This window comes from Meriones unguiculatus, chromosome 16 (assembly GCF_030254825.1).
Source record: "Meriones unguiculatus strain TT.TT164.6M chromosome 16, Bangor_MerUng_6.1, whole genome shotgun sequence".
In the NCBI taxonomy this organism is placed as follows: Eukaryota; Metazoa; Chordata; class Mammalia; order Rodentia; family Muridae; genus Meriones; species Meriones unguiculatus.
Genome location: NC_083363.1, coordinates 43,665,536 through 43,679,280, shown reverse-complemented (window position 1 = coordinate 43,679,280; position 13,745 = coordinate 43,665,536).

The following is a 13,745-nucleotide window of genomic DNA, read 5'->3' as shown; positions in this document are numbered from 1 at the left end:
AATATGTCTCTTTTCCTCTAGATTTTCCCTATTGATAGACTCCAAGGATGCCATTGATAATGGTGCTGGAGTGGAATCAATCTAATTACCTTAGATGTCTGGTTTTAAGTTTCAGGTTTTCTTGATTTTTTTTTTCCTGTGGCCTTTTCAATGATAAAGGCATTTAGGAGACCAGAATAAGAAAAAAATGAAAAATATTGATCTTCTAAACTCTCATATTGGTTTCAGTCAACACTATTTTGGGGTAACAAAGAACAATAATGTTACAACTTGAGTAGACTGTGATGCTCTCGAGAGCCCTGATCCCACAGACAAATATAGCCTTTGCTTTAACCAATTATCTCGATGAATGCTCTCAGATACTTAAAATTTGGAGGCAAAATGACAGGCTTTGAGAATATAACATGTAAGCACATTTTTCTATCCACATTTAATAATAATAAGAGAAATATTGATAGTAACTATAAAACTATATAACACAATTTTGAATCTGAAATTTTTGCACAGGTGCATGAGCCTACCTTCTTGTGAGCAATGTTTTGGGAAGAATTTTAAGCAGAAAAAAAACCACTGGCAGGTGGAATGTTAGAATTGTATCAGGTCTTAGAGATACTCTCATGGATTTGTTTCATTTTAAAGTGAAGAAATAGATTACCAGAGCGGTGAAGCATCATGTTCAAAGATACAATCAAGCAACTGAAATTGGGAAAATACTATTGGCACATATCGATTTTCCTCAAGTCAACCATAGCCACCTTTTATATTCACTGAGTTCATTCATTGAATGGCTAGATAATGAAAATGAAAAATAGTGCTGCCTACCACAGGGCATGTACTTACAGCACATGGTAGTTAAATATTTTAGAGGAAAAACAAATACATTGAATATTCCTCTATAATTTTGAGTTTTGCATTTTTGAGACTTACACTTGATCTAAGTGAGGCGCTGTCTCTTAAGATGTGAACAGACAACTGAAGGGTTGGAGATAAAATGGCTTCCAGGCTGCAGTGTAGATTAAAAAGAAACTTGAAGAACTTAAGGACTTGATGAAGGGAAGCCAAGGATAGGCAATAGAGCCTGGAAAGGGGCTTTACAAAGTCACGGTAACATTGTGTCCAAATCTCTACATGATTAAAGTAAATGAAAACTATTACTGTAACTATTTTTCTGTTTGCAACTGGACAGCAGAAACAACAGTGAATTCAGAGCATACTCAGCATACTGAGAATAAGTGATGGTTGAAGGGAGTTAGAAAAGATATTTATGACACCATGCTAAAGCTCATGAAATTGCAGAACAAAAAAGGTGGGGGAAAATATGTATGAGCATGAAGCTAGTGTGAAGAGAGTGAAATTCACCCTTCCTTCATGCTTTATATAGATATTTTCATCATGAACATACAGCATCAACTACTGTACCTGGCCTGTACAAAACTGGGCTTGTCATTAATCAACCGTGGAAGGGAAAAGGGTTGATGTGGCCTTACCCCTTTCCGCTGGCCATTTGGCTATTCATAGATCATTGGATATGCGGAGTCACTGCCTTCAGTTGTGTACCCACTGCTCAGCACACCAGGCTCCAATGGATAGTTCCAAACCAATGGTTATGTAGATGGTCCTAGTTAAATTCAGTGGCTCACATAAGAAAACAAATAGACATAGACATTAAAAAGAGATCCGTAAAGAGGAGAGATGCTAGGTAGTAGAGAGATGGGAGAAAATGGGTGGTGAGATTGGCCAGATGCTTATCCATGTGTGATGTTGTCAATGAACACGATAAGTTAATTTTTAAAAAAGGAAAGAAAAGCAGGGGCCAAGACACAGTTCCATGATTAAGAGCACTTGCTGCTTTTTTCAAATGACAAGGGTTCTGTGTGTAGCACCCACTTGGCAGATTCATCTTCCTAGCATACAAGTTCCATGGGATCTTATGCCTTCCTCTGATTCTGCAGACACTGCATGCATGTGCTACCCATATATATATATATATATATATATATATATATATATATATGTGTGTGTATATGCAGGCATAATGCTCATACACATGAAATAAAAACGAAATCTTTAAAAAGTAAAACAAAAATTTTATTTCAGTGTTGTATCCTTTTCCTCTTACCTTTGGCATGCTGTCATCATATTTCATGTATGATTGCAAAACTTCTGGATCTGAGTAATAATTCATGGTATTATGAAACATACTCAAGTAAGAACAGGGATCAAGGATGACTTTTAGACAAAATGATCTACTGGATAAAGGAAATCAGAAAATAGGATTACAAGTCTTCCTTTGAAGCCCCCTTTTAGATATTACCATATACTCCTGCAAAGTAAAGCCTTCCTGAATGGCAGGAAAGACACAGAGCTAATGGGAAGTAGCTTAGAACATTTCTATGTGTCTAAATAAATACGTCATTGACATACCTTAAGAATAATACCTTGCTGATGTTTTCTTTCAAAATAGAAGTTAATTATAACATCTAATATGTATATAATACTGAGGTCCCAAAATAAACGTAAGAAATAGTTTCTACTGCTATTTAAATTCTATAAATTAAAAAACAACAACAACAACAACTGAAGAACAGAATGACCAAGAATTTGCCCAAGATACCACCAGCAAGAAAGAGAAAGATTGATGGTATAAATTTTAGTTACCTAATTACAGAGGTCCTAATGCAAGACTGGAGCAACTCCAGGGCACAGGGGTATTTTCTGAGACTGTTTCTCCAACCAAGAACATGTATGGATATAACCTAGAACCCCTGATTTTATGCAGCTCATGGTAGCTCAGTATCCAAGTGGGTACCCTAGGAAGGGGAACAGGGGCTATTTCTGACATGAACTCAATGGACGGCTCTTTGACCTCTCACCATCCACCTCCTGAGGGAGGAGCAGCCTTGCTAGGTTACAGAGGAGGACAATGCAGCCAGTCCTGAAGATATCTGATAAGCTAGGGTCAGATGGAAGGGGAGGAGGATCTCCCCTATCAGTGGACTTGGAAAGGGGGAGGGAGAGGAAGAGGGAGGGAAGGTGAGATTGGGAGGGAATGAGGGAGGGGGCTATGGCTGGGATACAAAGTAAATAACCTGTAATTAATATAAAAAATAAAAATTAAAAAAAAGATTAACAAAGAAAGGTTAAAGTGTTTGGAAATATAATTGTTTTATCTTAAGTCATTAATTGATTGTTTGGTTAATGTAGTGTGTGTCTGTGTCTATCTGTCTTTCCCTTCGCTTCTGTGTGCCTCAGCATGCATGTGGTGAGAGAACAGCTTTCAAAGTCGTTTCTCTCCTACAATGTGAGTTTAGGAGATCAGGCCAGGCTACTAGGCTTGGCAGCAAGCATCCATATACACTAAGTCAATTCCTACCCCCTTAAAAGTCCCTTGAGGATGCAAAAACAGTAAAACTGATTACAAAGACAGAGATCAAATTGAAATATAGGACCTTTTTCGGTCCTTATGTGGACATTCAGGCACAACAGTGAGGTACCTGAGGGAAACAGAATTTTTCTTCAACTAACAACAAGCTCCTTTGGACTTTGATGGAAATGTTATTTAGTTTACCTCAAAATGGCAAAGCATTAGGCATGCATTGTTCTTGGAAAGCAAAAGCTTTCGTTTCAGAGAATATGGTCATAAACCTTGGTAGTTGGTGCTCAAACATGGGCACAAACCTGTACAATTGATTCATTTGCCTTTCTTTATCTGTTTTCCAAACAGCCAATCAACAAGTTACTGGATTAAAAATCACTTTGATGTATCAATTAATGTAAATCAAATGAATTAGAAATGACTAATCCAGTATTTCAGTTAATAGAGATATGTGGACTACATGGCAAGAAACATACTTACAAAGTATTTTCTCTCATATAGTTTGCATAAAGGCAATAGAAATACTTCACAATATACAAACCCCATCTAAGTTTTAGTATTAAAAAATACATCAAACTACTAAAGAAATAAAGATTTCACTATGTAAAATTCTCATTTATTTCTACTTTCCTAATTTCTTCTTTCTATAGTTTCAACTAGTTAGGGAAGAGAAATTCACCAATGCAGATTAGAACAGGAAAAATCTATTAAACAAAAGAAGTACATAAGTTAATGGTAATGTATTGGACATGCAATTTAAATTGGAAAAGCAACTTAAATGCAAAGCAATTACTGACACTTTTAATATTAGCCAGACTAATAAAGCAGCAATTAGATCTCATTATATAGCTATAAAATTGGTTTGCAATAGATTGATTGCACCAAATGTTTCTGCTGGTTTTTGATGGCCTTATGGACTGGAGCTCTGTTTTCTTATTTTGTTTAGATGGAAAAATTTTAACAGTTAGAATGCATCTTAGTTTTCCTTCTCAGGTTGACCATAAAGATGAAACAAACAAGCACCCAAGAGAAGAAAGAAAAATACCAAATGTCCTGTATACTGGGGCATACCTGCTTTTTCTAAGGGGTGATCACTTGTTTTAAAATTAACTTGACAGAAGCAGTTCTTGGAAGTCACAACTGGCTGTCTATTTGTTCATTCTTAAGTATGCTCATGTGCAATGGTGAATCAGTTGCCTCAAACTTATCATCAATTTGTGATCAAATAACAAAGTGAAAATTCCCAGTGTCAGGGGTTTTGACCCTAAAGCACAACAAAACCCCACAAAGACCCACTTCTCTCAGATATCCTGCCTTCCCTCCCAGACAGCACCTCCCAAAATAGTAAGGTTAATTAATTTATTGAGAGTTCTTAGAAACATTTTTTTTCACTTTCAAAGATAGTTAGCTTAAAAAAATGCCCACATTAGACTCCCACCCTTTCCTTATTGCAACAATTAGATTAGCTAATCATGTCAGATTACAAAATCAAGTTTCATGAAATGGGATGAGAAGCAGTCACCATCTAGGTCAGGGGATCAAAGACAGAGGCCATTTTGTCCACGTGTACTGCTTGTTGGTTGCATCTGGATTCTGACTCAGCCCTGTTTACAAACAGGGATTCGCTTGCCAAATGACACTAACTTTGATCATGTGTGCTTTTTCACGACACTAAGATCATTCAGTATCTGGGACAGGATTCCCAAAGCCCTGTTCCCATTTCAAGAGAAGGATTTTGAAATCAGTTCTTGCTGTAGAATTGCTGAGATTATCTGCTAGAATAACTGGCTTCTTCTGAAACTGCTCCCCGTTCCCTGGTAATCTCTCTTCTATTCTTTTCCTACCTTGAAGCACACTATGCCAAGAACACATACACAGATGTCCGGCTTTGCTGTATTCCTATAGAATATGATGTTTAAAGGTCCTTTTTCTTTTGTTTCCCAACTGCCTGAAATCTAATGCTTATTTAAGGCAGATCAAGAACAGTCACATGCAGAATTATGTAATTTCTCTTAACGTGGCCAGCATATCTGACATGCCAAAATCATGCCGAGGAAAACACACAGAGGAAGCTGTACACATTGCAAATGATTAAGCAATAAAGAGAGTAGAGTCTGTAACTCACTGGCCAAAAGAAGTTATCACGTGGATGGCAACTTACTCATGCTGAATTGAGCTGTGTGTTCAAACAGGAGGACTCTGGCAAGTGCAGCCTACATCACATCCCGCATCGCTGATTGTGCCATACTCTGTAATACACTGTGTGTGTGTGTGTGTGTGTGTGTGTGTGTGTGTGCGCGCGCGCGCGTGCACGCGTTTGTGTATTCACACACTCTATATCGAAAATTTGAAGACCTTAAATATTTTGTTCACATATACTAATAGTAAAATAACCTTTATAATTATACTTTATGATGAGTGCTCTGTCGTTTATTTCTTGTTAATGTAAATGGAAAAGGGAACACTTGATTTTCTTAGTTCTAAATAACTGAACTATACAGCTAACAGATGGCTGACCCAGATACACGGGACGACACAGACGAGTCTGTAATGATTTCTATGTGAGGGCAGAGGTCCTTTCTAAAGTGCAATTGACTCATAGACGTTGATTGCTAGTTTTATAAGAACACATTTTTTTTTTTTGAAACCCATACCTCCTGAAGATTCAGGAAGCCGTACTTCTCACGTATGTCATTTTAAAGGGATAAGTTTTTACGAAATCTTCAAGGTTCTGGAGGGCAGCTATCAATACTTGCCCGTAAATACAGCCCTCAGTCAAAACATGGCCCCATGTTCCTTGGGATATATTGATGAGAATATACTTCGTTGTTTATTTATGTGTAGGGAGAAAAAAAATGCCAGAAATGACTCGTGTCTTTTTAATGCAGTAATTATTTAGCATTTTTAAGTGTTATGTCACAAGTATATTCTAATCAGTGTCTGTGGAGGTCTCTTTTCCCTATAAAACTAATCTAATCAAAAACATTGAACACCCACTGTATCCAGTATTCCATTTCATTAAAAAGTACTTTACTCTGTTTTCTTGAACATTCCAATAATTGTGTTAACATTTATGGAAGACAGTGGGAATTTCACCAGGTATAGTAAGTAAGTCTACGTATTACATTTTTCTTTTCAATGCGGTTTTCTCTTAAGTTTCAAAATTCTTGCCCTTTTGCTCTTTGTGATAAACTGTTGTGACTATGGAAAGCTTGGTAACTGGCTGTGTCTTCAATACATTATCAAAAGCCTGGATTGTCCTCTTTTGGACTTTTGGGTTGTTTCCCACATGAGTTTATTGTGTTTTTGAGTCAATAGAGTGGCCCCTGGTTTATACATATTGTGTTAAACCACACATCTGTGTTTTGGTTCAAATAAATCATCATTATTTAGAAATTGCAGTTATGAATTTAATATTACACTTGTTCTTATTGTGTATTATTTCACTTGCCTAATATATTTACAAGTTACCTATAATATTCATTAGAGATTGAAGTTTGGTATTCTCAAAAACCAATATAATGATTTTGTTTTAAATAAGCAGAATCTTGTATTCAGCCAAAGATCATTACATCAAATATCTACTTCTGCTCAGCTTAAAAATGGCACTGCAAGCTCAGTATCCAAGTGGTTCCCTAGTAAAGGGAATAGGGACTGTCTATGACATGAGTTCAGTGGTGGGCTCTTTGACCAACACCCTAAGAGAGGAGCAGCCTTGCCAGGCCACAGAGGAAGACAGTGTAGCCAGTCCTGATGAGACCTGACATACTAGGGTCAGATGGAAGGGGAGGAGGACCTCCCTTATCAGTGGACTTGGAGAGGGGAATGGGAGGAGATGAGGGAGGGAGGGTGGAAGAGGGAAGGAGTAAGGGAGGAGGTTACAGCTGAGATACAAAGTGAATAAACCACAATTAATATAAAAAATAAAAATTTAATTTAAAAAATAGCACTGCAAAATATATAAAGAACTCAAGAAATTAGACACCAACAAACAGAATAACCCAATTAATAAAATGGAATACAGAGCTTAAAAAAGAATTCTCAATAGAGGAATCTCTACTGGCCAAGGGGCACTTAAAGAAATATTCAATATTCTCAGTCATCAGGAAAATGCAAATCAAAATGACTCTGAAATTCCATATTATGTTAGTCAAAATGGTTAAGATCAAAAATTCAAGCAACAGCTCATGGTGGTGAGGATATGGAGCAATGGGAACCCTCCTCCATTGCTGGTGGGAATGTAAACTTGTACAACCACTTTGCAAATCAATTTGGCCATTTCTCAGAAAATTGGGAATAGTTTTACCTCAACATCAGCTATACCACTCCTTGGCATATACCCAAAAGATGCTCCACCATACCATAGGAAACATGTTCAACTATGTTCATAGCAGCTTTATTCATAATAGTCAGAAACTGGAAAAAAAAACCTAGATGTTCCTCAACTGAAAACTTAATAAAGAAAATGTGGTTAATTTACATAATGGAATATTACTCAGCTATTAAAAATGAGGATATTATGACATTTTTAGGCAAATGGGTGGAACTAGAAAATACCCTGCATAAGGTAACACAGACTCAGAAAGACCCATATGATATGTACTCACTTAAAGTGGATATCAGCCATAAAGTACAGGATACACATGGTACTAGCCACAAACCCAAAGAAGCAAAGTAACAATCAGAACCTAGGGGAGGAGGATGCTTGAATCTCACTGAGAAGGAGAAATGGAATATATATCAGAAGTGGATAGATGGAAGAAACTGGGTGGGAGACAGGTGGGAAGGGAAAAGAAGAGATCAAGTGTGGGGAGGACGGAGAGAGAGAACTGAAAGAAAGTACTAGGATTGGCGGGGGAGGGGCATCTCTGGGCAAACTAGAAACCTAAGACAAAGGAAACTCCCAAGAGTGACACAGGGATATGGAACCTGAAAAGGTCACTTCCTTTCCAATGGAGAAATGGGGACACCAATCTACCCACAAAATCTTTGACCCACAATTTGTCCTGCCTACAAGATGTACAGGGATAAAGATGAAGCAGGAATTTAGGGAATGGCCAACCAATGACTATCCCAACGTGTGACTCATGCCATGAGAGAGAGCCCACTCCTGACACTGTTACTGATATTCTTCCATACTTGCAGACAGGAACCTAGTATAACTGTCCTTTGAGAAGCTTCACCCAGCAGTTGATGGAAGCAGATGCAGAGACCCACGGCCAAAAATAAGAAAGAACTGGGGAATTTTATGGAAAAGGGCATGGAAGAATTGAAGGAGCCAGATGGCTTAAAGACATCCCAAGAAAATCTACGGAATGAACTAACCTGGGTCCATAGAGACTCAAAGAGACTGAAACACCAACCAAAGAAGATGCTTGTGAGGGACCTAGGCCCTTGACCCATACATACAAATGTGCAGCTTGGTGTTTATTCAGGACCCCTAACAACTGGAGCAGCGGCTGTCTCTGAGTCTGTTGCCTGCTTCTGGATCTTTTCCCCCTAACCGGGATGCCTTGTCTTAAGAGAATATGTGCCTAGCTTTACTGGAACTTAATATGCCAAGGCTGGCTGATAGCTTCCCTTTCTCCTCAGAAAAGGGGAGGGGGGACCAGGAGAGGAGAGGTGAAAAGGAGGGAGTGAAACAAGAGGAGGGAGGAGGAGGAGGAGTTGTGATTGAGATATAAAGTAAATAAATTAATTAATAAAAATAATAATATAAAAATTAAATAGCACTGCTTTGCAGGTTATAGGGCTATGATACTACATTTTAATGAATTTATATTTTCCAAAAATTAGGTTCTACTTTATAAGAGAGTGCATATACAAAAGGACCAGACAGAAATATGCCAAAAATTATAGTCATTATAGAAAGGCATATTCACTGTGATTTATTTTTATTTTCTTCTTTTCTTTGCTATATTTTCCTACTCTTTTCTAGAATACATATTTAAATTTGCTTCTTACTGAGACTTCCATAAAAAGGGGAAGACAGTGAGAAAATTGGACATTATGAGAGAAAGGGCTTGTCAGAAACAGTTAAGATATTTGGGAGCTCTGTATCATACAGGTCATCAAGAAAGCCTGTAAAAGCTTAAAGAGGTAATCAGCGATCTGTGCATCGTAGGCAAAGCTGTGAAAAATAAATAAATAAAAAGGCTATGCCTCAACAGATAGTTATTAAAGGGTCTTCTACTACTGACAGAACCCCAGGTTACAGAATGCCTCCTGTGGAGAGTGGCCCTCTGGCAGACCGTACCTGTCCCCTGAACAAGTTGAGCCCTGGAGGCAGAGTGTGGTAGCCACAAAAACTTAAAAGGAAATGAAAGGCTCTCCAGCCCCTGGTCTGCCCACCTGATACTAATGCGCTCCTGCGCGCCTCCACAGTCCTTCCCTCATCACCTGCAGAGCACCAGCTTTGGAGAGGAAAGATTCTTATTAAAGCTGTTCAAAAGGCAGAGAACGCCTGGAACAAAGTAACTGTAACTGTAAAATGTCCTGAAATGCCAATTAGAAATTGCAATAGTGGAGTTTTATTACAACTAACTCCTCCTTAATTATCAATCAATGAATTCTGCTGGAAAAAAAAAAAGCTCCATATTCTCTGCTGGGAAATTGATGCTAATTATTTTCTGTTAATTAAGTCTGTTCTGGGATTCAGATGTGCCATCCTTCAATTAAAAGATTGACACATCAATGCTAACATAATGTTCAGTGCCCCCTTCTCAAGTCTTTATAACCAGTGAGAATAAAGTAGTGCCTGTTACTTCACATCACTTGAATAAGAATGGCTTTATCTGCAAATGAGAAATGTATACAGACACAATAATATGTGTATTTTAATATGTTGTATAATAGGGCCTTGCCAATGTTGAAGGAATACCTCTCTGAAATTTTGTGACTCCTTCTCAAGACTTAAGTGAAAATAAATAAATAAGTAAAACGGTATTTATACAAGTATCCATGGCAGAAAATTTGGGTACAGGATGATATAAATTTTCTAGGATCTCTGGTATCCAGAGTAGTAAATTTCAGGAGATTTGTGAGACAAATAAACTACTTGACAATTATTTCACCAAATTGTGGTTTTAATTGCATATTGTATTTCCTCATATAAAGCTTAAAATACAGTAAGTATAAATCCATGACTCCCAACTGAATCCTAACCTTTTACTCTTCTTCAAGGGGAACAAGACTCACTACAAAATGGTTCTGAAGAGGGATACAGGTTTGGATGGAACATGCATGGCCTGGGATGGGGTCTCAAAGGTCCATGACCTAGGGTGACAAAGTGAAATTCCCGGGCCCCAAGAACTGTGAGCCACAGCTTGCAGATACGCTGTCTGTTTAGCAGTCCCCGGCATTCTGTTATAGCAGCCCAGATGAACTTAAGTGCTTATCTGCTTGCATCATGATTGCTTATTCATGAGAGGGCAGAGACCCTGAGCTAACCACAGCCCTGCAGAAAGATCCAGGGACATGGCCGGTGATTATTCAGTGAAACATAGGGGAGCGGAGGGTTACTAATTTGAAACCTGGTGTTGGCAGTACTTGTAGTTAGTGACTGAGGCAGCTGACCTGACTACACTCCTCGCCAGGTTTCCATCTCAAGTACCCATTACTAAGGTTCTACCTCGACTGTGCTACTGTATATAGCATTTGTCATAGTGTACTGGGATAAGTTAATTTTCCAACCCCAGTGACAGTTCCTGTAGGGTAGAAAGTGTGAGTCGCTCATAGCAAATTGACAGAATCAATGTCAGCTCATAGGATCCAGCATAACATTGTCTGGAAATTGTATGGACATTTCAACTGTTTTCATCTATAAGTCTACGTCTTTCATTTAATTTAGATTATGAGCCACATACTCTAAACCATGCCAGGCTTTGAAAGTACAGCCCCAAAAATTAGACCCAAAAAATTTCTATTCAGATAAGCCTGGGAGGTGGTGGTGTATGCCTTTAATCCCAGCACTTGGGAGGCAGGGGGATGGATATCTGTGAGTTCAAGACTGGCCTTGTCTGCAGCACTAGTTCTTGAGCAGTCAAGGCTACACAAAGAGACCCTGTGTCAAAAAAATCAAAACTAGAAAAGAAAATTTTTTTCTGTCCAAATGAATCCTTTAATAGAAGCATGAATTCGGCCAACAAATTGCAGCACTGTGCTTTTTTTACTGCAGTATTTTAAGGATTTAGTCACATGTCTGGAACATGGAATAGACTCATACAGTGTAAAATTCATCACCACACCCCTATGTTTATTCAAAGCATTTAAGGAAAGAGAGAGAGAGGAGGAACAGTAAATTCAAACTTTTCATGCCTCCAGGTGAATAGCTCTTGGGGAAGGCCCCTCAACAGTGCCCGCTGCGCTCAGAAATAGCAAACAGTGAATGTGGCAAGATGTAGACGCAAGTCAGAGCATGCTGCGGAGGAGCACGGCAGCTAAGCAGGCCTGAGACAAGGAGGGTTTTGTCACTATGTCCTGGGCCCTACTGGCTGCGAGACATCAGGTATACATACAGATGTTCTCATCTTTATGACACAGAATAATCACTTCCACGTCTCCTGAAATCATATTGATATACGGGAAAGGTCAGAAGTAAAACTCAGCTTTCATCGCGCAGCAGTGTCCACTTGAATCCCTACAGGGAAATGCCCAACTCCCAGCACCTCCTTCCTGCCTTGTTGGTCAGACCCAAACTGGCAGAAATGCCCTGCCTTCATTTTTCCATCCTTTCCCTTGCAAATAAACAGAATCTATTTCACCTGTGATAGGTGATTATGTGGCTTCCACTCAGCTCTTGTAATTCATTCATACCTCCCGGCATTCATGAGTCATGGGTCTTTTACACTTGTCAGAGAAACCTAATCCCTACCCTTCATGGGCCAGCTATCCTAAAGATGGCTGAACATGTAATTGCCTTGAAGTGTAAAATATTTCCCACATTATTTATTACAGGAGTGCCTGCTAGCACCTCTGTGGTTGAGGTTGTGTCAGCATTTTCATTATAACCCCTTATTTCCAGCAGTTAAAAAAAAAAAAGTGCTGGAGGCTGAAACCCAGCACATGGAAAATAGGTCCAGAAGGGAACTTTCTACTACTTCTAAAAAAATAAATAAATAAATTGGTTAGAGAATTTTTAAAGTTATGTGGCTGAAGGGGGGAAATGTCATAAAATGAACTTTTAAAAGTTTCCTTTTGTGCTTTGAAGTTAGAAGTTTAAGAAGTGAGTGGGGTGATAAATATACTCATTGAGGCCATAGGCATGCTACCCCATTCTCTTCCCCCATCCTTAAGAAGCCAAAAGAATAAAGGGAGCTTTGCCTCGTTCAAATCTAAAAAGCCCTCAAAAAATGAGAGAATCTGTTTGAATGGAAAACTTAACCTAAATTTGGAAACCTGGCGCTCCTCCCAGGTGACCTGGGTTTTGCCAGGTGGTTAATGGTGTCTTCTCAGCGACTAATAGGAGTAGTTGGTATTAAATTAGTGTTGGCATCCAATATTCTCATCACAGATTTGCAGTTTATCACGTGCTTTTAAGAAATGCACCAAGAACATCACAAAGCCGTGACTCCCTTCAGACGGTAGATCATCATTTCTTCAATGCTCACTGTCACTTTAAAGCTCAGTTACTTGGAACCAAGCACAGTGGCACATGCCTTTAATTTTAGAAATCTGAAGGCAAACGTAGGTGGATCTCTACAAACTGGGGACCATCCTGATCCACACAAACTAGTAAGGGCTACATGGTGAGACCCCATCTCAAAAATTAAATAAATGAATAGAAAACAAAACAAAACCAGTTGCTCAGAAGGTCTTGTTGCTGAGTGTCTTAGTTAGGGCTTCTATTGCTGTGCTAAAACAACGTAGCCAAAAAGCACTTAGAGGAAAGAATTTATTCAGCTTATCTTTCCACATTGCTATTCATCAGTCAATGAAATCAAGTCAGGATCCTGGAGGCAGTAGATGATGCAGAGACCATGTAGAGGTGCTGCTTACTGGCTAGCCTCACATGTTTTCCTACAGAACCAAGGACTACCAGTCCAACAATGGGACCACCTGCAATGGGCTGGACCCTCTCCCATTGATCACTAATTGAGAAAATGCCTTAAAGTTGGATCTCATGGAGGCATTTCCTCTACTGAGGCCTCTTCCTCTCTGATGACTCTAGCTTACGTCAGGTTGACATACAAGTCCAGCCAAAACAATGAGGCTGATCATGAGGGGTGAGATACTGCAAACACATAGGTCAATTCAAATATGATATTAGAAAATACTCGCATTTTGCATTAGTTGCATTAGTTGAGATGTAGGGAGCTAAGTGTTAGAAAGTTTCCTCTGGGACTCGGTGGGTTGGGATTGGTGGAACAGT